Source organism: Zosterops lateralis, assembly GCF_965231275.1.
Source record: "Zosterops lateralis genome assembly, chromosome: 4".
Lineage (NCBI taxonomy): Eukaryota > Metazoa > Chordata > Aves > Passeriformes > Zosteropidae > Zosterops > Zosterops lateralis.
In genome coordinates, this window is record NC_139765.1 from 65681611 (window position 1) to 65709093 (window position 27483).

Sequence of the window (27483 nt, forward strand, 5' to 3'; positions counted from 1 at the left end):
TTTAAAGCACTTATATGCATATTTTCTTCCTCGTAAAGCAATCTGCAACTAATTTTAGTTCCTACTGAGCATCTTCTCACTATAGTGCAATATAAACATTAAGGAACAATTGGAATTTTGGCTCTGCAACTGCATTTCTGTAGAGACACTGAGGCTGCTACAGTTTTTATCTGCATAAGGCCGAGGCTGTTACTTCCAACACTGAATGCTTTGTTTGATAACATCTTAAAAATGTTATTGATCCTGAAGCTTTAATGTGGAACATTTGTTAGCTTAATGCTCTGCCATTCTCTCTGCTGTTCACAGAGATGTAACTGTTAAGGAGGGTCCCTGTTACAGGTTTATCACAGTAATTTATTTGAAGACTGATGCTTCAAGAATGTGAGCAACTCCTGCAGAATATAGTAACCATCCTTCATTTGCTTTGATTGTTGACTGCCTTTGTCCCATCACTGGATCAGAGCACAAATATGCAGCTGTTCTTTGAACTTTTCTGTTTTGCCCTACCATATTTATGGCAGCAGTAAAACACTGTGAATCAGCTGAGGGCTGGGCCAGCACACTATTTTAAGAGCAGAGTTTTTATGTAGTCCCAAAATTTTTTTTTTCATTGAGGGCACCACTGATTGTTTCTTTTCTCTTTGGGGATGGAGGACTCGAAATTATTTGTTCAATATAAAATAATTATATAAATTGTTGTTAGGATTTATGAGAATGTAAACTTTAAAATCCATGTTGATTTCATTTCAATTCTGAAAGAATTCCAATACTTTCCAAAGTTTCACTGAATTTTCAATGCCAATCTTCAGTTCAGGTTGCGGGCAGGTGGAAATAATGACATGCCTACCAAGATTTCAACAAGAAATAAAGGGGAAAGGAATATCATTTTTTTGTGTCTTGTTTTATCTCAGATTATCAGGGAGCTGATTTCAACTCTGACGATTAAAGAAGTTGCTGATATACCTTCTCCTCCTTTTTATGACTCAACAGTTTGTTTATCCAGCTGCTTTGTGTAAGAGTACAGCCTGAAAAAGATAATTTTCTGAGAGTGATCCTGATCCACACAGGGATGAAAGAAATGCTTCAAAGCTGTTCTTCTGCCCGCCCCTTTTTTTTTTTTTTTTTTTTTTCTTTTCTTTTGAATGTTTACTTGTTTCTTTACAGTGCTCTGACTTGCACTTACAAGAAAAAGCAGCATGAGATCCTGGGTCTACAATACTCAGTAGACCTCTTTGACCTCTTGACCAAAGCTCTAAATGGGGATAGGATACGTTGAGACTGAATTTCTACCCTGAATTGGTGACAGTGTCACCTGTTTGCCATATATACACCATTACCAATTTTCTACGAAAAATTTAATTTATGAGAGAGATATAGTGACTTTTTATTTTTACAAATTAAATAGACTCTTTGAAATATGTTGGGCCTAAATATTTCACTTTTATTCATGACTGCTTTGCAAATCCCTAAAGCTATTTTCAATTAAAAAAACCTTCTGTTAATGTTTTACCTTAAAATTATATTTCAGTGCATGTCTTTCTTGTTCTATCTAGTTCTGCATTTTTCTTCAATACTAACTTTTAATTTGTTTACAAATTTAATATTTCCTCCTCTTTCATTAATTTCTATAAGTTGAATTGCCTATTGTAAATTGACTAGACTAATGGCAGCCAGATTATCTTTCTTTCTACTGGCTTGTGCCTAAGCAGAACTTTTGATTAAACTGGGAAATACTTTCCAATGCAGATGAGTAAGATTAAATCTCAAGTATCTTAAATAATTGTGGACTTCAATAGACCATTGTACTGCTGTGTCCATCTGTTTAGAATATTTTACACTTTATGGTCTAAAGAAAGATGCTCATACCCGTGAAAGCAAAAGAGCTTGTCAGGCATTAAGAGGTCAGCAATCTGCTGAGAAAGAAAAGCAGGATGTCAACGTCTTTAATAATGATCCTGAAGACCGTAGCGTACTTGAAATGTGCTTTGTTAAATAAAAGGATGGCTTTCTAAATCATGGCAACTACCAACTGAAGAGTTCAATAAGAAACCCACTGAAGCATGAGCCATCGTTGATGCAAACTAGGCACACAGAGAGGGAACAGTGGAATAACTTTTCCATCTTAGAAATTTTTCAAGTGATTTATTTGGTTCAAATGCAGGTACTGAAAAGCCATGATAAAAGGTACCCTTGAGAAAGTTAATAGGCATGGTCCTAGAGTGATATACATCTTTCTCCTCACTTTATATACAAAGGCACTGTTTTCTTCTGGTATTGAAATTTGTCTTTTTTATAAATCATGCACAAAAAAAATTGCGCTGTCAATAAATATTTGCTCTGACTAGAATGGGTTTTATGAGTAGAAGAGCTTAAAACCACATTTACTATAATTCACTCTGTTTCTGTAGGAGTTGCTTTGCAAACCAAATGATTCGGTAATCAATTCTTCAGACAGCATATACTGCTCTCATTTAGATTCCTGAAAGATGCCTGTAAGGAACCTTGTTAATTTAGGCTAATTGACAAAGTGTTCAAAAGCCAAGATATTTCACCATGCTCAAATTGCACAGAAGTCCCCTAGAATGCAAACTTTTCAGAAATTCTCTAAAAACAATGTACAAGCCAGACTTTTCTTCTGACACAGAAACCTCAAACAGTGAAGTTTCAGCCCAAGAATCTTCATAACTTCAGAAGATATGAGACCCAGAGAGACCACAAGTTGAGTTTTACATCACAGATCATGCTGGTAGAGCAGAGAGCTTAAAATACAACCCAAAAATCCACTCAGCCTGTCCTTTAACATGTAATATGAGCAAGTTTGACCAGGAGCCACCAAGCAACAGTGAACATGGGACCTCATTTCATTGACTGAGAAGTCATTTCTGGCCTCATGTAATTTCCTTTGCATTTCCTGAAGCGTGTCAAGGAAGTAGATATTAGCTATAAATCTCCATTCAGATTGCTACTAGTTCAGATCCTGCAGCAGGCACAGACCTGACAGAGCCAGCCCCTAAGCAGGTTTTATTTCTTAATAGCTGTAGCCACAGCCCAGGCTGGCTGTGCTCAGCTGGCATCCTGTTTGCTGTGGGTTCTTGCCAAATGATCCACAGCTTTACTGCTCCTGGTGTTGGATCTCAGCACAGAAACTGAAATGGGGAACCAACAGCTCCACTGAACATCAGAAAAAGGATAAGCTGGAATGTGCTTAATAAGGCCTAACAAAATATCCTGGATATGTAAGTCCAAATGGACTTTTCAACATCCAGACAGATGCCAAAATATTGATTCATAGATGGTAAGTGGATGCTGTATTATCATATCTCTGCTTAGAAATAGAGCTTACAAATTGCCAACTCAAGGAAAGAAAAAAAAAAAGAAATCATCTATTTGGACAAGTGCTGCAAGTGGAGCTCAGACAAATTTCAAAATGGATTAAAGGATTTATAACTAATCATTGCAACTGCACCGTTCCAAATTTTAAATACCATTAATTCAAATCTTTTGTTATGGTTATTACCTTGACTGGAAATTAAAGTCTATATTGTTGAAGAAAGAATACAATAATGGAAAATTAAACTAATGTTCCCATTGGGACAATATCTGTTGACTACTAATTCAGACCCAGTTTTGCTCCAGGCATCAGTGTTTGGACAACGTTGCCTGCAAAGTGTCCGCCACACATCCAAAATAGTAAAGAAAGAAGAAAATTGGGTATGAAAATTGGCATGTTTAAGTCAGAGACTTGGAATTCTCAATTTTGGGTTGAAGCAGCACCAAGTTTATCATTTTTAAGCCCAAAGAACACCTAACCAACAGACAGCTGTGAATGATTTGCAGTACCCTTAACCATAAATTCAACATGGTGTGCCAAGAATCTGAATTATGAGGCAAAGGGAACAGGCTTCCAGTAATGATGTGTCACACACAAAAGAGAAGAAAAATAATGGCAAATCAATGATTATCTCCAGTCAAAGAGTTTTCAGTAACATAGGATGACAATTATTGGTGCATGAATTCAATCCAAACCCATGTGTTTGGCCTTGCTTCAGCCTGCAAACTACAACCTACTTTATGGCAGAAGGCATCCTGCTGAAACAGAAAATTTCACAATTTCTGAACTTCCATTTACCATAAATTATCTTTTCTGATTGATGCAATAATATACTTCATTTGCTGACATGATTAGGTCAGCCATAAGGATACTATTTTACTCTTGCAAAAAATGACTGAAACAGTCATGAATGAACGTGGGTGAAATATTTTGGTTTAAGAAGTTTGAAGATATAATGTAGTCTGAGAGGTAATATTTAAACTTAAATAAGTTTAAATTTTTTAACCAGTTTGGTTTTTGGTTTTTTTTTTTTTTTTTTTTTTTTTTTTTTTTCCTTTTTGTACTTTCCTGTCCTTCCAGTATGGCACTTTGACAATTCTGTGATTAAATATTCTGGTCTTACCAGCAGCATTAGGCAAACCAAGAGCCATTTTCTGACCAATTGACTTTATTGTCTTTACACAGATTTCATAGTGTTGCTTGGGTAATGGAGCAGGATAAAGATGCTGGGAAAGAACAGCAGGTATCTAGATGGAAAAGAACAAAAATTAACTGAATTATGCCTCCGTGGGGCATGAGAGATACCAACCTACATAACTGCACAACAGTTACTTGCCAGGAAGAAATGGACAATTTAATCAAGTAACAACCGAATAACAATTCCAACAATTACATTTTTGGTTCTGAGGTAAAATTATGAGATTCCAAGAGACAATCCTGATTGAAAAAACCTCAGATGCTCAGAAAGCTGTTTAGATGGAGGATGACAGATTGTCCACAGCAGTTTGGAAATTTTTAAGAATTCTTACACAGTCAGCAGCTGATTAAAAATAAAATGGTTTTCAATAAGAAGTCAAAAAAACACAAAACACATTTTCCATTTTTTAAGAAAAAACAAAGTTAATTTTTGACTATTTCTGAAGTACTCCGTCTTGCAGAAACGGTGACTCCAGTGAACTACAATGAAATGACATTAAGAGCTCAGGCAAGAAATTTCTAGAAGCAATGTGCACTACAGTCACGTTTTTCTAGCCTTAGTTTAGAACCACAAAATGCTACAAAAGTGCTGAAACAGGCTTGCTTTACCATGGCTATTACTTTTTACCCTAACAAGATGCATATCCCTGTGGATTATAAACTTGCAACAAACTTAGCTGTCACCCTCTTTTCAGTTATATACACAACACTCTTTTCAAGGCCTTACTTGCCTCATTTGTTTTGAAATTTAAAAAATGAAAGCAATAATGCAAAAATTCCTAATGCAATATTGCAAAAGCAGTATTTTTTCTCTTTCCTCTTTTAAATTAATCTTCATCAGAATCAAGGTTTTCCTAAAGTATATTTTATCAGTTCAATTGAACTCTTTTCAATGAGCTTTGTGAAACAATAGGAAAATTAGGTAATAATCTTTTTTTCAGTAAACAATCTGCAAAGAAAAGTTGTTAAACTTTATAGCTAAATTATTTACGTCAGTTTAAGTTTGTAAAAATGCAGCTTAGGACTGGAATTACAACTATTTCAGGGCAGTAAGATATGACAGAGTATTTCCTCGTTTCCATATGAAAACTTCCATAAAACATGTGTTCCATTTCTAAGTGATTCATATTTTTTCCTTCCAGATATACATGGGCTTATTGAATAATAAATAAATTCCAGAGTAATTATTTTCCAGAAAGATTTTCTAAAGAATTTATTAACGGATTTAATGTGTTTGGATCTGCAACGCGATAATATCCAAAAATACTTGTGGCAAGTTAGTTCACAAATATTCTAAATCCCTCCTCAGTTTCTCTATAGCTCATAATTGAGCAGTGTCATTGCAACTGCAAACCACCACTAACAATCCCACTTTTATACATCATCTTTCATCTGGAAGGATTCTGAGGAACTTTGCTTTTATTACTTCAATGCAAAGGTCATTCATTTCTAAATGACAGTTCTTTTATATTCTCCTTCCTGTGATGCTAAGATATAGAAATGAAAGATTCAGTGAGCTTTCAGGCTAAGCAATATTGCTCTACACTTTCCCTTTATGATTTGGGGTGATTTCCCTCCCCCACCCCCTGCCCAGCCATGAAAGGATGTAAAATAAGGATTGTAGTGCCTGGTCCCTAGAGTCACATTTGATTAAAAATGTAGGAACTAATGTGCCATCAGCCTGCTCTGGTCTTAGCATATAGTTTATTATCCAGTTTATAAGAAACATGTTATTCATATAAGTGGCATTATTAGAACCATAAATTATTGTATAAACATAGATCTCTATTTGTAACTGCCGTGGCTTTCATTAGAACTGGCTAAAAATGTACCCAAATCAGTTGTCTTAGGAATGATCTGTATTAATGTCCATGTCTTCAGTCTGTCATCTGGAATTTTTTGGCTTTCTAGGGAGAATTAAGTACTATATGAAAAGATAAGTGGAAATAAAGTACAAAAGGGAACAATTCAGTTCATTTTTGGCATTCCAATACAACTTGGAAAATCGGAGGTTGATAAAGGCCATAAAGAGAAAAAACTGCAAAGATCTCTCAGCACCATTGTTTCACATTCATTTATAATCTTACAATTTTACTAATTTTAGTAAGTGCTTAGAAGCATTTATTACCTTGTCAAAAATAGCATAAAAACAAAGACAATCTTAAAATAAGGAAAGTTATTACCCTCTAATATTTTGTGCTGTAACTACAGCTATTTGGCTTGGTCCATCCATCAATTTTTTATTTTATTTTTTGGTGGGGGTTGGGGGATATTGAGGGGTTGGGCAAGGTCTCCTTTAAAGGCAAAAATAACAGCAATGAAATATGAATGTGTTTAAAGTTAGGGTTAAGTTCCCAATTAAGTCAACTGGATCTTCATAGCCAGAATTTTAGATCATTTTAATGAATCCTGAATACACATTGTTCAAATATATGCTATTTGTTTCAATTTTTTGCTGTCCTGAGCTTTGATATTGAGATAAGGATTAAAAACCATTATCAAACACATTCATATTGTATTTCAAAAAGATCACGATGATCTTATCATTGCTCCAATTTTCAGAATTATCTGTAACATGACCAGTATCAGAAAAGATCATAGATAAAATCCTCTCTATAAAAGGCATCTGTCCCTTCAGCCAAGGCCACAATGGCAGAGCCATGTAATCACAAAATTATGTATTCCCATAGCAACAACATTTGTGTGAGAACAGGAGGAATGACCAGGCAGTGTTGATGTTTGCTGATGTCCTGGAAGTGGGGGGCATCCCATCCCTCAACAGGAAAATACTCACTTTTTCAAGAGATCATGAGTTTTCTTTCCTTTCTGTCCTTGTAAATCAGAAATTTAATGTCCAGACAGATATTTTATACACGTCTTGTGGGAATCAAAATGTAACTTCATTCCTAAAATACATGAATTTCCTGCTCTGGTTGATGTAAGCAAAGTTGTTCTTTTAACACAAAATTAAGACTTTTTCTCTGATAGTACTGTGTTAAAGGGAACAGATGAATGGAACATGTGCTGTTCATGTGTTTTTGTAGGACTGAAGCATTACAGAAGTGTTTCTGTTAACACCTCTGTCAGTGGCCTTCCCTTCACTTCCCCCTGTTGCTTTATCAGTGGAAGGCTGTAAGGAAACCCAACAGAAGGTGGCAAACCAGAATAAATTAAACACCTTTGTACATATTTCTCCTAAATTTATCTCATACAACGATACGACAAGGAACTGTTATCCTTCAGACATTATCATGCACATTTACTGAAGCTCACCCATGAGATCACTGTGAGAGGGTTTGTTCTGTCTTCCAGACATCAACGTGATGACTGTGGAAGTCTCAAGACTCTCAGACCTCTGCAGGCAGCAACACAGGCTGACCATAAGATGTGCTGTGATGTAGACTGCTTTGCAAACGCTGCTTTTTTGTGCATACATAAAGAATTCTTGCATGCCACACAGTTATAAAACCTCCATCATTTTTCTTTAGAAAATACATATACACACCAAACTTTTGGGGGCTACTTTTGGTGTTTTTTTTTTTTTTTTTTTCTTTTCAAGTTTTCTGACAGTGAAGGAAGGGAAATTTTCAACTGAGTTCTGAACATATAATGTGACCTTCTCATGTTCACTTAGTTAATGAATTAAACATTCTGGAATAATTTTTGAAGCAGAGGTTGCATGACCCAGAATAGCTTCTATGTGTGTTCACCCATGTCTCCCCCTCTAAAAAAGCTGGCTCTATGCAAACTATTGAAATCAGTCCACAAGAAGTTCCAGCTTCTAAACACGCCTGGAAATTCTCTGAGTGGACAATTGACGCCTTCCAAAATAATCTCAGGAAATATTCTAAGAGCTTGAAAATAGAGACTGTCACATTCAACTGTCTAAGAATGTTTCTGCATGTTACCTAAATTATTACTATAACATAGGCAAACAAAGAATTCTTTTAGAAGAGACAACAGTGGAGGATTAGTTGACTAGACTGTATTTTTCTTTCTTAAGCAACATACTTTTTCAGGCACTTGGAGAAATTTATAGGCACATTTCTGTCATTGAAACTCCAGTAAAGTGGTTCCAAATCTGCACCAATATAGGTTACAAAAGGATTGGATCCCAAGTTTTTCAAACATTTGACACAGTGCTTGCTTTTATGAGAACCTATAAAAAAAAGAAGTAAAGTAAATTGTATCATCCCCTTTATTCCCCATGGCCAGATAAGACTAAGTCCACATGGATTTCTGTAGTGAAATTGTGGAGGAACAGAGTGTAAACTTTCAGGGTTGTGTCTCTAAATTTGAAAAAAAAAGAAACCATTCTATATTTGTTTCAAGAGTTTCGTAGGAGGATTCACAAGCAAGAATGGAACCTGTGTGTTGTCTGTTCTCCATGACATTGCTGTACAACTTTGTAACCATATGAGGGAAAAAAGATAACGTACGTAGGGCTGAGATATGGGTTCTATAGTGAGAGGCAAAAACTCAGTTTCAACTTTTTCTGTTGATGTTTCTTCATAGTTGAAATATTAAGTGGAAACTTGGTTTCCTGTATTTCAGGTGGACACCAAAGTCAGCAGATTTCCATGCACAATCTGAACACCTTCCTACTAAGAGGAATCGATGCCAAAATGCTAAAATAGGCTGCAAAAATACCAATTACAGATTTAATATCTATGTAAGAGCAGTCATTTGAACTCTTAACTCTCAAGTCTGCCTTGGGTAACACTTTTAAGCTGTTTACCTCAGTTCATCCACACAGAACATTCAGATGTTCTCTGAAGCACAAAACAGGACTGTGAGATAATCCATCTGCAGCACAATATTTAGGGTACTTATCCTAGAGATGTGATATACAGTCTCAGATTTAGAGAATATCCAAGTAGTTTACACAAAATGAAATAATTTAAACAAAAAAGACCTAAAATAGCTCTATTTCAGATATAAAGAAGGATGATTGAGAACATTCTCATACTTAAATTTAAATTCCTGAAGCAGAGCAGGATGTTCCATAAGCATAGGGAAAAGCTACAAATATAAGTTATTTTGTAACTTGAAAGTATAGTTATTTTGTGAGTTCTACGTAAATCCACCAACTATTTTTCTTTTGTTAAATATACTCAAATGGGTTCCTTTTTGTCTTAAATTATTTTTTGTCCAAGTACAGAATCTGAGCCAGAAGTTGTTTGATTTGGTGATAGCAATGAAAAACTCACACTACTTCATTCCAGAAGGATTCCTTTTCAAGCTTTATGGATGTACTGGAAAAATAATTAAACACACAGCTCTGATGTGAACAAATATTTGACAATGGCATGGGAGTAGTCCATGTGGAGTGTGTTAGGATTCACAATACTAACAGCAGAAGCATGCCAGCTTTGTAGCAGTTGACTTTTTATGTGAGAGTGATTACAGCTGGAAGCGCACTAAAAATTAACAACACAGAACTACATAACATTAGCAGGAATTGCAGAACTGAACTGAGTCACAATAAAAGCACAGAAGTTGTATTTCAGTATTACATTAAGACTACAAACCCATATGTTTTTCTTGTTGAAATATAGTTTGGGTATATTTTAATGTTTTTATCAACATGACAAATCTATTTAAAAGTATGTCTGCTGCAGTGTTTCTATTGTGCAAAGATTTTGTTCACATTCAGAAGTGAGTTTTGCTCACTGACATACAGTGATCTATGCACTGGACATTCAGCACCCCATGTCCCACTCTTCATGTACACTTCCCAGTCAGTCATGCCCTATCAAGCTGAAAGAAGGAGGAGGAAATTAAATGAGTGAGAAAGAGAAATAGGAAGTGAGAGAAATGAGAGCAGAAGGCAACAAGATCACTTTTTACTTTGCTGCCTTAAAGAGTAGGTGTGAAACTCATGCATAGTTCCCTGGAGTCTTGAGTCACCCAGTGCCCCTCAGCATTTGAATAACAGTGCACGGGAGCAGAAGAGAAAACCAACAGTATTGCAAGTACATCAGATCATTCTACTTGATTGATTTTTGAATTATTTTTTTTCCTATTGAGGCGCAACTCTAAGGCATAAAATGCTTAGCAGTTTTGTCCATGGAGACAAAATTCAGCAGCTGTATTGAGCTTCTCTGCAGAAAACAGGACAGCAACTCCCACACATCCTCCAGGAAAGTGAGTGAGATGCCAGCAAAGCCAGGTGAAGGAAATTGTGGAAAGTACTTTCTCTGACAAGGAGCAGAACTGTGTGTAGGCTAGGAAGGAACTTATAATCACCCATTTGTATCATATTAACTAACTGCCCTTGTTTCTTTTTTTTTTTTTCATTTTGTTTTTGAATGAAGACTTCTATTAAACAGTGTTACTTGTAGCAATCTAAACTTATTAGTCCATGATTACATTAGCATTACTCTGACAGATCACTGACAAGTGGTGTACTTCTGGTGCTGCTGGAACAGATAGGGAATATGTAGGAGGCAAAGTCTAAAAAAAACCCTATTCAGAGGGGATTATGGAGGTTAATGCAAAGAATATGCTTTTAAGGGTATTAGAATTGGTGCACCAGATTCACAGCTCATTGAGGTCTCACAACATTCCTCAGTGCAGTGTCAATGGGAACAAAGATACTGAAATGAAAACCCAAAGCCCAGAGAAGAAAAGAAGTTTCCTAATTATTTTCACTCTGATGTCTAAGGTTCATTCTATACGTGATAGGATATTTAGCCTATACGTTACATTATGTGTGAGGATATTTAGTTTTTCAGAGAACTCTGTGTTAAGAAAAATATAAGTTTCCTCTTCTGTACAATACTAAAATCATATAATAATCAATGTGCTTACAAAATATTTTTCTGATAACTTCTGGTCTATCACTGTTTTCAGATCAGGTGGAATTCTGTTTATATTAGTGAGTGTCATCTCTATCTGAACTTAGTCCTACAAAATATTTTCCTACTTTAATTTCCATGCAGAATTTCAGTGTGACATCTCCCCACATAATTCAGAAGATGTTTTTTGATCCATTTATAAAGTTGTGACTCCATCAAAGTAATTTTACTTTAGACCAGTTTCAACTACCAAGAGGACAGATCACCAAACTTATTTTCATGGGTTTATGTTCCTTTATGTGCACCTTTGCCATTCCTTAGTAACAGCTTAATTTGCTGACAAGAGTAATTTATATTCAAGGAAAACTATTTCACTGAAAATTAATGAAGGAGATGACACAGGAGACTTAAGCATCTCTGAGACACTTTCCTAGAAAAATTAAAATCCCCCTCTTAATTTACTATTATTATAACTTCTTCTATTTGTATCATTAAAAGCAATTCCCAGGCAGTAATGTTTTACAGGCAAAGCATTGCTGTCTAAAATGATATCACCACACACATTTTTTCAATTTGGGTGGCAGACATGCTACTGGAGGTTTGGGGAAAGCCACACTGCCTGATATTAGTGCTTGTTTTCTATTCAACACAGCATGAAAGATCTGGCACGTGTTTTGTGCTTCTGACTTGATGCATATTTTCTGTATTTTCTGGACTGTCTAAAACAAAAATAATAGTAAATTCAAGTGTTTTTCATCATGATCCTAAATCATTCACACATGTGGCTAAGTCTAGGTGCCACAAAGTTACACCTCATTTAGCTGTTGTTCATTCAATGAGAGCTGGATCATTTTAAACTAGATTTCATAGAACCATAGAATATTCTGAGTTGGATGGGACCCATCAGGATCATCAAGTATGACTCCTGACCCTGTTCCTCCACTTTCCCTCATGGAGATGTTGAAAATCACCATGAGGTCTCTGCTCATCTCCTCCAGGACGAACAAACCAAGTGATCTCAGCTGCTCTTCCTAAAGCTTCCCCTCCAGACCCTTCACTGTCCCCATGACCCTCCTTTGGATGCTCTCCAATAGCTTAATGTCCAACTTTACAGGAAATTCTATATGAAAGTATATTTAAAGGAGTTTTTTATTCCTTTAACCAATTTAATTTCCTAATTTACTGCCCCAAACTAAACCAATTTAGTCAGGAGTTAAAACTTATGAAAAATGTCTACATAAGGGACTTGCGCCAATTTGAAAGAAACCTTTAAAAGCTGGGGTAGAAAGCTGGAAAGAAGGACTGATTTAAATTCCAACGACAAAGTCAGTCCCAGTGAAAGCAAGAATGTGGGTGTGATTGGAAGACAGCTGAGTTTATTTGACTTCACAAGTTGTTCCCCAGGCTTCAGTAGTTAACAATTTGGCTTAAAAGCTTCATTACCTAAAGGATCACATCAATTTTCTTGTTACTAAGCCAGCCATCAGAACCAAGATACAGCTCAAAAGCAGTAAGGGAAATCCTCCAAGATCTCCCTTACACCATTTAATTCACTGATCACTTTAGGGCCAATGCTTGCTCAGCCATTTAACTGAAATTTTTAAAGCTCTTACAGCAGTAAAAGTAGAAAAACTTACGTGTTCATAATGGATTTTGAATTTTAGAGAAATAACACTATATGGCAAGTTTAACTCACTGGATACTCCTTTGAGGAAAAGGGAAATCAGGACTGTGTTCAGTATAAGACTTTGGTGGGTGTGTATCAGCAGGTCAAATTTGGACAAAAGGAAAAACAACACAAACCAAAGAAGTTTGTATTCTGTTGACTTTATATAGTCAGTAATTTGCTAAGAAGGTGACAGAGCATTCACCAAGATTGGGAAAAATTGTGAAACCATTGATATTTACCTATCTATGGAACAAAATAAAAGTTTTGAAAACCTGTACCTTTAAGTTTCATCTTCTTCACCCCCTGCATTTTCAGGAAAGACTGGGCATGGCAAGCCTACTTTTAGAGAGCATTCTAGAATTGACTGTAAAATTCAATATTGTTAGAATAACATTTAATAGTTGAGTGTTTAGGCATCTATTCAGCTTGTTAGCTCCTCAGCTAATTAAGCCTCCTTCTAGGACAAAATGTTAAGCTGGCAAGTAATGTGAGAAGCAGACACAGAGATTTATTAGAAAAGGATTTACAAAGAAATGGAAAATTATCAGGTTTTTAACCTGAAAAGGGCCACAGAATCTGCCACTGTTTTTCCAATCTAACTAAATGGTACATCAGGGACAGCATTTCAGGCAAACAGTTTTTCTGAAGAGCAGTTCCCTGATTAAACCAGAAATGATAAATCACAGGGTATTCTCTGGTGCAATGCACTGTTTTAGCCATACAAAAATGAAAGAAAAGGATATGAAATGCTAGGCCTTAGAGACTTTATATGGTGAAAGGGAGTTCTGAAGTCTACAGAGAATTGTTTGTGTGTGAAAATATTTAATTTCTGTCTCCTTTTTTTTTTGTTTTGTTTTAATGATCTCAAGGTGGTTAGTACTTTTCATAGTTTTGACCCCCTCCACAGAAGTAAGGAATGATTCTAAAAGAAAATTACTAGGTGTGACCTTGATTAAAGTTATACCAACTATGACAACCACTTATTTTAATAACTACATTATTTTTTTATTAATAAATAAAACCTACAGTTTAGTACCACTATTATTAAACAAGGAAATACAGAATTAAAAACTGAAGAAGCAAGATTATCTTAATTTGATCCTTCAAGTATTATTTATTCATGTATGTATTTGTCAGTCTTTAGTATAACCCATATTTATCTGAATTGTACTCCTATATAGTTGTGTCTGGATTTCCTGTCACTTTTTTATTTTTACCGTGGAAAACACCTCATATGCTGCTCAGAACAGGCATCACTCAATTAGTAGTTACTCTTTCACAGCTAAACCTGTGTCCTTGGGCCTCACTAAAACACACCATCAATGAATGCACTGTATTTTCTACCTTGAAGGTAGAACTTTGTGGACCTTCTCCATCGTTGGAATTTGGGGGTTACGAACTGGCATGAAGCTGTTTTTAAAGGACACAGAAAGGTCTTCAATGACCCAAGGAAAGAAAACACCTGACATTGGTATTTTGTCCTGCAAAGAAGATAATAAGCACACTGTGATGAGCTGGCCAACAAAAGAGTGTTGAGGTTTCCCTTGAAGCCAGGACAGAAGATGCAATCACAAGACTGGAATTACTCCAGTTTGCTTTGGAGGTAGCCAGGAAAAGGTCTTGCAGCTTAAAGTGGTCCTAAAATACCTGATCATTTCTACAAATGATAGCACAATACATGACTAATTGCAAAAGACTCTGGAGACCTCCAAGGGGATTGAAGGAGAAAAACATTAAAGCAATTCCCAGAGATTCATCCCATGTCATGAGCAGAAGCAGTCAAGGGTCAGAAGAAGTTATAACCTCCTCGTACAGCAAAAGAAGGATGTGCTCTCGTTAGAGCTTCCTGGAATCAATCTTCTGTGAATGGTATGGTTAAAGTAGCCAGGAGGGATAAACATAAGAAGAAAGAGAAGAGTTTAAAAAATATAAATATACACCTATGCACTTAGAACTATGAAATGGGAAACCATGAAACAAGGATCTTGCACTAGCAAGCCTCAGATGGACACAAAGCAGAAGCTATTTAATTTCTGTCTAGGTTATAAACAAGTAAAAATGGAATTTCTCATGTCTGAGATGAGTTTGACCTACTTCAAAATTACTGAATTTGGGTTGTAATGTCTCACTCATTCCTGAATGAATTTATGCTGTAAAATTCACATTACTGGAGTCTTTCCATTGATGATTATAACCTATACAGAAAGACATTGATGGGGAAAAAAAAGAAGGGAAAGATACAATATGTTTAAAATAATTAGAACTTTTTCAAAGTTAGCAGCATTGTGAAACAAACTTTACCAGTTTGGAGTTACTGTGGTAATGAATAAAGAAGTAAATGTATAGCTGCAGATCACCAAATCACACTAAAGGATGGGATGATCAACTTCCTAAAAACCAATACATTGTGTGTAGGTTGGACAAGATGCATTAATGTCAGAGATTTCAATTCATACCGACACATGTTGGAAGTCAATTGCAAGGAGCCCCTCAATACTTTCACAGTTTATAAAAATATAAAATTTTATCTGAAAAAAATGTGACAACCAATGTACATTGTCTTCACATAGAAAGAACCATTGATCTCAAGGCAAAAATTGACAACTGTAGAGTACAAGATATAAGGAGTCAATTATGTCTGAAGCATCCCAACCTCCATCATATTTACAGTTCATTTAAATTTTATAAGCTAGCTTCATGAACATGATAACAATTATGAGCAAAGTCTATTGGGAGAAAGTAATTAAGTGTGACAGATAATTGGGAATTCCTAAAGTGCCAAAAATGTCAAAATTTCTGCTGAGGAAGAAAGCTCTGCTAGCTACAACGGACATGGAAGGAAGCTGAGAGCATCAGTTAATTAACTAATAATTATGATAGAAAAGAGGAAGATCTTATAGTGATAAATATTAAGCAAAAAAAATAGGAAACATATATGATGATACTGACAGCATTACACATTTAAAATGTTAAGACAAATCAAATAATTTTAAAATAACTATTACTGTCATAAGGTAATAATTTTAATGTCAGCCTGTAGATTCTAATTCTTGAATACAGACTATTTAACTTTTTAATTAATCACTTGGGAAAAGACAATGTAAATAGATTATTATAAAGTTTTCTAATGACATAAAGATCAAGAGAATCAGTAGCAGAAAAACACTATGTCCCATATGCAGAATGAGCTCAGTTTCTTGGTAAACACTCTGTGGGAAAATGATGTGTATTTCACCATTGCCAAGTGGAAAAAACATAATTATGAATAAGGAATGTAAGTCATTCTTCAGGACTGGGAATTCTAAGGAATGAGAGAAATATTGAGTGACTTAGAGGTCAGCATGGATAATTACTTGAACATGAGTTTTCATTGTGGAATACAAAAGTCCTTGAAAGTTTTAGTAGAGAAAATGCCAAGTATTTGTGAAGAGAGTAGGTTACATCTGTACTGGCAATGAAGCCATAAGTGCTAGATTATTGTGTCCAATTATGTGTTTAAAGAAAGATGATGAAAAATTATAAATGGCTCAGAGAAGTCCAGGAATATGATTAAAGGACTGAAGAATCTGTCTTACTAAAGAAAAAAAAAAAAAAAAAAAAAACAAATCGGAAGACTAGTTTAGTTTTCAAAATTGAAAGTTAAGCAGTGACATGGTCAGTGATTAAACATACTTTCCTGATGAAATCTGATAACAAAGAACTTCTCAACCAGAAAACATAAGGACAATAATCCCTTCTTATTATTCTTCCCAAACAACACCAGCATTTCTGTGGGATAATTCTGATTCCCAGTGATACACATTTTAATGCCTCAAAATCCTTTCCTGAAGGTATCTTCTGGTCTCCACATGATTCTAATTCTCGGTCTCAGAATAAGAAAGAGCTGGGCAATTTCTGCCATAATTATCTGTTGAAAACTTTACCTTGAGGCCTGACAATGAGAAGTACTTAAAATCAGGCTGCCTCCTAAACATCTAAGATTGCACGATGCACAATCCTGACCTGAGGTGTCACCTTCCAAACTACTTGCAAATTTTTTGTCTTTTTGACCTCACAGAGTTTCTCAAAAGTGGAGTGGTGATCTAATCTCCATTTTATATCTTGGTTCCTGTGAAAAATTGTGCCTCTGCAGAGACCAAACAATGTAGTGGCTGGTGATAAGAATACAAAACTAATTTTTCTGCTTCTAACTCCTGTTCAAGTTATCACTAGAGTTCCCTGATGATATATAGCTATTACCAGTTGCTTCACTACATCCACATTACAGTATTTACAGACTCTGATCTCCTATTCAGAACTCCACAGTCATCAATTCACAATTTATTTAGTCAAACAACAACAAAAAAGAGGAAATAATTAAAATAAAAGCACAAGGTAAGCACCGTGGGCTATCCAGTTTCTGAATTACACAGAGAAGGAACGTAAAGCAATGGTAGAACCTCAGTGTAAAAATAAATCAGTTCTTTAAATTGAAGAGGAGAGATAAGTGATGTCTGAGTGGGATTTTGAGGTTTGTAGTCCCAGACTTGGAGAGTTGAGCCTCCAGCTTTAATCCCAGGCACTGGCACACAGTGCATAGGAAGAAATTTCCATGTGCTACAGTTTATGTTCTAATCTAAACAGTGCAATATAAACTGGGGCATGTGTTATTTCACGGATGACACAGTTTTCAAGTTATGACAGTTTAGTAGTGTCCCAGGCTCTTGGTTCCCACACATTCCACGACTTTTTCATTTTCCAGAACTGTCGTCAAAAGCAGCTTCAGGCTGCTGGAGAACACTGCAAGAAAAGAGTAAAAGATATGTAATATATTTAGATAATAAATTGTGATGGATCTGTGTTATGACATTATCTGTTACTATGATGATAGGTCAGGATTGCAGTCAGGCAGTTTAGAGCAGTTAGTTTAAGAAAACAAAATTGTTCCCAGTAGGTTTCTAACGGCCATTACAAGCAATAGAGAAAATCTTTTTCCTTATCCTCTTCTCCGGCACTCTCTGCCTTCTGCCACAATGAATCAGAATGACATTTTTTTTTTTTCAAGTTAATTTTCTACAAACTCAGAAGAATATTTTCTTCAAAATTATTTATCTACTTACCCGATATTTATATCAAGGTACCCTTTTCTTAGGATTTTTGGTGCTTTGCTTGCTGGTTTTACTTTGGTTTGAACCCAGTCAGCTAACTTTGCATTGTCAATACTAGTCTCAGTTTCTAAATAAGTAAATACATGCTTTATCAAGTCTTGTACAACTGGCATTTTTCAAGCCTAGTTCTTTGATTTTTGAATTTCGAGGTGTATTAAAAAAAATCATTAGTGCTTTTATGAATTATTAGCTGTCATATGCAGCAGAGGACTTTTATTTTATATGTAGCATTTTTCTACTATACCATTGAACAGTTTCATGGATTATGAAACACATGTGCAATTTAATTTTCCTCCCAAAAGTACAATTCTTAGCATGGATGGGGAAGTACATCACAGCAAAATGAGCCAAGGACTTAAAACATTATTTTAGAGAAGAGCTCATCAAACAAAGCCTTTTAATAGCACTTGTTGTCAAGTCACAAATAAAAAAATCTTAAAAGTTAGAGATATTTTGAAGAAACGTGAAAATAAATTTACAACTGATTTAAAATATAGAAATTAGATGCTGCCATAGGCTGCACTTGTTACATTTATATCAGTTACAACCAGTGAAAGACCTGAAGATACAACCTTCATTCCTTAGGATCTGGTTAGATAACAAGGAGCACACATATATTTGTTTGGTACGTGTTTCATCTGTGCCTACATCTATTATTTCATAGAGTTTTCCTAGTTCACCTTCTAGGGATGAAATTACATCAGCCTGTATTTAGAAAATGTCAGTATGTTAATTTAGGTTATTCAAGCATGTATTTTTAATTAGAGAAAAAACCACCATAAAAGTACATGGGAAATACGATTCGTTCTAGGTTATGGTTACTGTTAGTAGCTCAAAATCTGTGGCAAGTGTGCTCTCTTCCAGGTTCAGGTGAATTAAAAAAAAAAAAAATATCCTAAGGCATGGTGGGCTAATCTGTGGTTAGACTGCATGTCACCATGCACTTCAGGTTTATTAAATATTACAGACATCTGAAATTTAGAAAAGCTGTATTCCTTTAAACTGTTATCTGCAGGTAGATTTAGTCTCGAAGTTTAGGATCAGTAACTTGAATTTTAGCTGAAATTTTCTGTTCCAGTCATCAACATTCAAAGCTTAACTGTGTCATCTTTCTTGGTTTTACAGAGATTAAAATTATTTTAACGGTAAACTGAGAAAGATAACTCTTCTTTCTACCCTCTACTATGTAACTTTAAAAATGGCTTTTCTTGTTTTCACAAAAATCTGTTGGAAGTACAGTGTCTTGTTTCAAAGACCATAAATAACTCAGAGCAAGTCACTGATCCCTTGCTTTGATCATGCATCTCCCCTCCTGTACACACAGTAATGACACCAGTAGGGTAATGCATGCAAGCACATGTGTAAGTAAAATTACCAGCTTTGTGCCTACACTCATTTACAATAATGAGGAAAGAGACACTGCTGCATCTGAACTCTAAGGTTATTTTTTAGTTTTGTAGCAGGAGTGATAGCAGCAAAAAATACTATTTAATTATCCTTGCTAATGTCTGCAGTGCAGAGGAGTCCACACTTCTAATTATGAGCTAGATCAAGGAAGGGATTTATTGGTTTCTTTTCTAGAAATGGCTGTGCACTGGATCAGTCACCATCATGCTGACACCCTGGGCAAGATTCAACCGCCTCCATCCATTCATGGTAGCAAAAACAGCATCCAGAGCAACTATGTCTGACAATCTTCAGGATATTGTTCCAATCTTGGAAGTTTTATTTCATGTAAATAATTCAAATCAATCAAAACAATTAATCACATTTCCTTAGCTGAATAATCTTTTTCAAGTAATTGATTGAAATCTATTTTTTATAAAGCATGCAATATTTTCAAATTTTGTATAAGTTAAAAATATATATTTGTAGAATGAATACACTTATGGTAATTTTGAAAATAGTCTATCGTAAACATCTTATGTTAACCATCAATAGAAATTTTCATAAAAGGTTAAATCAGAAAATAACAGCATCATAAAACACGATTCAGATCCACAGAACTTAGTCATCTGCTGTAATTCTTCAAAATATCCATGATTGACCCTGTGATGGCGATAAGAGCACCATGTAGAAGTGCTGGTATTTCTCTGTGAAGTGATTGGGAACAAATGTCACATTGGTCAGTGTCATGTGGAGCGGGGAACTTCCTTAGCTCCACATAAATCTAATTTTGTTAACAGTTAACAAAATTAGGTCCCTTTGCAAAGAGTAAAGGCAGTGTCCCTGCTATAGCTAACATCCACTTAAACCAAAGCCTTGAGCTGATTCATCAGTGTTCCATGAACCCTGTGACAACTTAGGTAACCTGAAGTTTAAGCCAACATTTTATTTAGGAAGAGTGTCCCCATTGTCTGGGCCAGCTTTGTTTTATGCTAGAGTGACATCTGCCTTTAGGCAGGACAGCCTATGAATATTGTCTACACAATCCTTGGGAAAAAAAAAACCCTAAAAAACTAAAAAACTAACTGATTTCAACACAACATCCCCCCCAAAAACCCCAACAAAACCAAAAAAACCCCTATATTGAGTAAAAGGCATTACCAGAAGCTACGTGGTAACGGCTCTGACAAAGCTTTTTTGCCAGACAGAACATTGTCTTCTGAAACCACAGAATCATTAAACTTCCCAGTTTGTCGTAACTTTTTGAGTTATATTTACAGTAGTTGTTCTTTTTCCATCTCCTCCTCACACTCTTTAAATCATCCAAGTACTGGTTTCTGTTCAAAGCCATAGAAAGGTCATGAAAGATGAAGAGGTTACATGTGGTGGAAGGAATCTCTTCATATATTCATGAGACATATTCATGACAAGCTAAAAAAGTAAACGTTAATTATTTTCCTTCATGGTGCACTATCTCAGCTCCTCTCTGCTGTAAACTACAGTCAGAGTAAATCATGAACACTAATGAGAATACAGCAGAGTGAGGACTGAGATACTTTGAGTTTTGGCTCCATTACTGACCATAAAAGGCTCCCAAGGTGATATCAGAAGATAAATTTTAAATTGCTAAAATAAGTTGGGACTCCCACCACAAGTAAAAAAAGGCTGCACTCATGTATAATTATAGGATTACGACCTATTTCCTTACTCAGGATCTGATCTGTAGGTTTGCTAAGCAATTTCAGCTTAAATTCAGTTCCTGAGGGGGCTTACTCTCATTCTAGATAATTTTGTTAAATTAGTACTAAAGCACAAAACCCCACTGTGCTAAAATCAGAAATTATTACTATTCCATTACTTATTATTTTTTCAAGTATTCCAACATTCATCATAAAATATCCTTTCAATGGCCAGTGCTTGAATAAATATATGCATCCTAATTTTCTATCATTCTATTTTGCTATATTTGTGTTGCCTTTTTGGTGTTTACAACACCACTATTTTTAAACAGCACATGATTATTCTCTTTCAACAGTTCCAGCCTGCTCTCTTACACAGATTACAATTTGCATAATGTTTCAATTACATATATTTTACCCCTATCAATCTTAATAACTAAAAATATTTAAATTATATAGGAAACTTCTTAGGTTTTAGAGGGATCAATGTTTTTATAACCTCCTTGTACACAACAGTTTCTTCTACAAGCACCTGATAATTTTCTGTTATTATTTGGGAAATAAGATGGAGATTTTTATATTACTTAGTTTTGGTGAGGAAGGGCTTAATTTATTTTCTTGGCTTTTCACCCTTTTCTAATCTGTTTTGTTTTTTGTTTTTTGGTTTTTTTTTTCCTTATTTATAATTTCTTTTCCATGTAGTGAGCATAATGGCTAAGTCTTCTTCAGGTCCCTCAGAGGATCAGTCTTTAATCTTAACCCAACATCCAACAATATGAAAATCATATTATGCTGGGAAAGGATGAAAAATTATGAAAATGGTACAAGAACATAAAATTCTTTTTACTTGTAAGCCTTTACCCATTGATGTAGTAATAAGAATAGAACTCAGTGATAACTACAAATTATTTTTTAAGAAGTCATAGAATCAGTTAAATATGCTGCTTTCTCAACACTCAGGGTATAAACCACTTAAAAGATGTGATGAAAAGAACATACATACATTAAAAAATTAATTCAACTCTTCATCTTCATTTTCTCGTTTAGTTTTTCCTTCTTTTCACATTTATTTTCCTTCTGATACTTCTTATTTTATTGATGGCAAAAATCACCAGCTGCTTATCATCAAAATTATTAAGCTCATTATATTCTGAACATATTCTTTTGTGCCAACATAGCGACAGGATGGATAATCTTACATACTATCCCTGTAACTATAGATGGCTTGAATAAATTCTAACTACTTTGTAAGTAGGAATGAAAAGAAATCTACATTTGTTAGTTATTACTTCTTGGTTTTTTCAAATATTTCTATTAATAAAAGTAAGCTACTAGTGATTGAGGTAATCAAAAATACTAGGGGATGGCAAATCTTCAGATGTAAAGCATTATTTGTGTTTTCAGCATATGTTATGGAGTAAAAGTACACTCTTTTAAACATTAAATTCTATTAATTTAAAACAATATAAACCACTGCACATTAAGCTCTATTACCTAATGAAATCCAGAGATGAGGTATGGCATTCAAAAGGCTAATTTTATGTATTCTACCATTTTTCCATTGCATGTCTGACCAGAAGAACCCAGAAGAAGAAGAAGAAGAAAAAGAAGAAGAAGAAGAAGAAGAAGAAGAATATAAAATCACCCTCAAAAAATCAAAAACAAAACAAACAAAAAACAACCCCACACAGAAACATAAACTAAATAAGTAATAAAAAAGCATTTCAAATGCATCTTTCCTCTTGTGAACGCTTACTCATCTCTGGATGTGGTTATGGGAGATTTCACCTGTATCAGTGGTACTATGCCTGTTGTCTAAGGACAACTTCAGTGAAAAGTTGGTTTGTCAACCCAGGAAAACCAGAGAGAAAAAACCACAATGCAGGAGCTCTCTATTCTACTTTCTCCTCATGAGCCACATAAAAATTGTTGCTTGTGCCCATAAAAGGCAGAACATCCTCCAAATGCAGGGTCTGCCAGCAGAAGCTGTTTTACTGCAGAAAGTAGGTCACTGTATATACACTGGGGTAGAAGATAATTGTGGGCAAGTGCAGCAGCATTGGACTTTGTTGAAAGCTTCTGCTCTTTCAGAATGCAAAATTGAAGCCAAAGCCTATAAACTGTTGGACATTTTGTGAGGATTAACCATTATTTTGTTTATTCTAGCTGTAATTAGACCACATTGCACGACAATCATCACACAAGCCAACTTTATTATAACTACAGATTACTTTTTAGGAATTTTGCAAGCCTATGATAATTGTGGAATGGTTCTGCTTTCACAATATAGCAAAGAATTATTGATGGCATGTGGACCTTTTGTTTATTGTTATTTTCCTGAAGAGTTATTTCCATATGATTTTCATATTGTGCAATAAACAAAATAGCCTCATCCCTGAAATAGCTCTTCTATGGAAGTGTCAAATGTCCTTCTATTGCTCAGGCTAATGTTAAAATATTCAGCATTAGAACCAAGCTTTAGCTAGTACAAAACCAGTGAGCTAAACTTTCATTCCTTAAGTGCTTTTCTTTATCTGTGAGACTAAAAAATGTCTTTTTAGCTGGCACCAGTGGCTTTGGGGAGTGTTTTGCAGCACATTTTTGCAAATGCTTATTTCAGGTTTATTGGCCTCAGAGCAGAGGTTGCAGAAGACCACACAATTGGAAGGATCATTTTTCTCTGCATTAGCAGCTTACATTTAGAATGGTGGCAGCTAACCTGAGAGGAACCTGGAGTAATGAAAGATGCTTCACAGAAAATGATTCAACATTTAAGAGGGAGTATGGAGGAGAATCTTCAAAAATTAAGAAAGAATCACAGTGAAAGCCTATCAAACTGTGCTCCTTTTTACCTGTGTTTGGGTTTTGTTCTAATTAGGCCCCCGTTCCCCGGACTTTAATCATTTATCACCACTTTCTATGGATAAAAAAAATCATTATTTAATAGCTCATGGATAAAAAACTCTTTAGATGAAATTAAACAGATGTTAATATATGAGAGAGATTTTTCTTGCCCTAGTATTTGGAAAAATATACTTTTAAGCAAAGGACTTATCTACAACAAATATGGATAATAGAATCTAAAACTCCTTCAGCATTTAAGAGACGCCTGTGCTCTCCTGAATTGATGTGTACCTATGAAGTGATGTGATTTCTTTTTCTGTATGCTTTGAAAAAATATATGAACAAGAGCTACTCCTTTAAAATCTGATCTTTTTTTATTTATCTTTTGGCAGCTCACTTCATAATCACATCATAAAGCATCATTGAACTAGAGTTAGAAAAACTATTATATCATCTCTTTAATCCTCTTTCAAAGTTAGCATGTGACACAGTTTCCCCACAGAGACCAGCACAGACAACTGTCTTTTGCAGAAATTATGTGAAAATATAGGAACATGGGTCAATCTCATCCATATTCATTGCCTTTCTAGGCACATCTTACACAAGGAATGAATTTGGAGCCATAAACAGTAGTTAAAAATAAATGCTTAAAATCCAGCCCCATATACTGTTTTCATTACATGTCTCAATAATACAAAAACAGGGAATTAAAATGCAAAGCATATTGCCATGATCTGCAAGTAGCACTGTTTATTATTACAGTAGTTAAAATAGTTGAAATAAACTGTCAGCCAGACAAGGACATCTTCTGTGAAAAACAAAAAACACATAACGACATTTCAAATAAAACAAAAAATTACTCTATGGGTGTGTTTTGTATGATATCACACAAGATAGATTAATGAAAATCAAAAGATAAAGAATTGAAATCACTGAATTATATGAGTTTGCCCATCTAGAAGTCTCAGACACACACAAAAAAGGAAGTAAGCTAAATCTGGAAACCAAAGACTTTGTCAATCCAGTGTTCCAAACCAGAAAGACTGGATAATTTCCATAGTGAATAAGTCTGGTTTTTATGTTCTGATGAGTTAAAGAAGCATTTGAAAAGCTTTGATATTTGCTCAATTAAAAAGCTTTTTCCATGTTTAGAATAAACTAACCCTAGTACATACACAGCCCTTTAACAAATAGATCACAAACATTCCTACTGTAATAATCTAAAAATAGTCCATAGCCTCTGACATCACTCCCTTGTGCGAGTCAGTTTGAAGGTTTGGTGTAAAGACATCATATTACACACTAAACTGGTTAAAAAGTAGAGCTTCCACCCACTTCACATTGCAGTAATTAATTTTTGTTTAGACAAGTAATTTGATGATGATTCCAATCTGATCATGCTAAACTCTTAGAAATCTTTTCAATTGAGAACAGATCATCTTTACAGAATAAAAGGCACCTCATTTTTTTTATGGCAAATTGTTCCTTGCTCTCTGCTGAGACTGGGAAGACGATAGTAGCAACTACTTCCATTTAACTCCCATTTGCTTCCTTTTGAAGATTAGGGAAAAGGATTATGAAAGCCATATTGTCTGGATGATAACTTTGAGTACTGAGATACATTGATTAAAATAAAAAAAAAGAAAACCAAAAAAAGAGCCAAACAAAAAAAACAACAAAACCAACCCCCAAAAAAACCTAAAAAAAACCCTACAACAAACAAACAAAGAAAAAACACAAACCAAACCACAAAAAAAATCACAAACCAAAATACCCAAACCAGCAAACTATGAGTTCAATATCAGTCTCGTCCTTTATTAGTCCTCTTAGCCATAAGAATTCAAGAAACATTTTAAAAGCACGGCACATGATTTTTATAAACTTTAAAAAAAATGTTTGTACAGTAAAATTAACTCAACATTTCATTAACTCTATGAAAACTACATTTCTGCCATAGAAACTTATATTTTCTTACTTATGTTTCGTTATTTCTGTAAAATACTAATGCCATGCAATACCCATCCAGGCCATATATAGCTATTTGATCTAGATCCATCTGGCAAAAAATAATCATACTAAAAAAACACCCCAAACCCTAACACTTAAGGCATGTTGAAAGCTAAAATAAAAAGAAATTTATCTCATGAAGCTATATTTTAGGATATGACCAGCATTAATATGACACAGTAAGATTTAATTGTCTGTTTCCCATAATTGGCAGCAGTTGAAGAAACAAAAGTGAGTTTACAACTTTCTTTGATTTTCTGTATGCTTGGGACTGATCAAGTTAGGATTACCAGAAAAATATGGCCAAATGAGACCTAGTGTAATTCCTTTAACTTTAGGACCATGACTTTAGGTCATTAATGAATTTGAAATACATTTGAAAGAGAATTTTTTGTGTTTTGTATGGAATTATTTTTGTTTCTATTTTCATAGCACTAATAACTTCTGTTTATAAACTGAATAAGCCATGGAAAGTACCTCCCATATTTCTCAAAAAATAGTAAATTATTTATTTCAAAAGTTTAGGTTTTTTCTACCATTGTAGGTCATAGTTAATCAAACTTCTGGAGTTCTTGTTTTAAATCCAGGAATTATAGCCTGGGTTTTTTTCTATCCTTATGCAAAATATTAACCTTTGCCAAGTACATAAGATGATAATTAAAGCCAGGTCTAAATCCTTTATCAATCAAGATTTCAAAGATGTTGCAGCAGACAGATGCTATTTCAAGCTAAGATGAAAGTGTCACATTATCACGCTCACAATTTATGCAGCATAGGGCTCTGCAGCCATAGTTATACTGAGGGAAGAACTAAAAATTGTGGCTTTGTTTGAAAAAGGAGAACTTGCTCCCTGCTTGCAATTAGTAGGTGAAAAGCCAGGGGAAGAATTTTGCTGATACAGGCTTTGAAAAGGTGCCTTACATCTGTAGCTGATGGGCTGGAAGTGAATCAAAGAGCCTCCAGAGAGAACAAGTGGTTGTGCTTGAAAAATGATCATGATACCTCAAGGGAATTAATCTCTTCCAAAGACTGTTTCCAACTGGGGTGGTCAATAGGCAACAGAACCTGAAATATAGGGGTGTATGTGTTTATTTGGGTTCTTTGCAGGGGGGTTTCTGTGGTCTGTATGACCTTCTAATTTAAACTGCAAATCAAGAGACAAAAAAGAGTACCCTTCCACTTCAGGAATCAGTGTTAAAAAACTGAATGCAGCTTATCAGGTTATTTTATGTCCCTTAAGGTTAATAAATATCTCTTTTATTTTTTTTTTTTTTTTTATAAATTATGAATTTAAATACTGATGATATAGTCAAAGTCAACCCACCCATGACACGTTCATTTAGCTATTGGATCCTCTGATTACTTGATTTAAACTGGGAATCTTATTTCTCTTCAGCTTCTGTGGTGATTTATTGCAGACTTT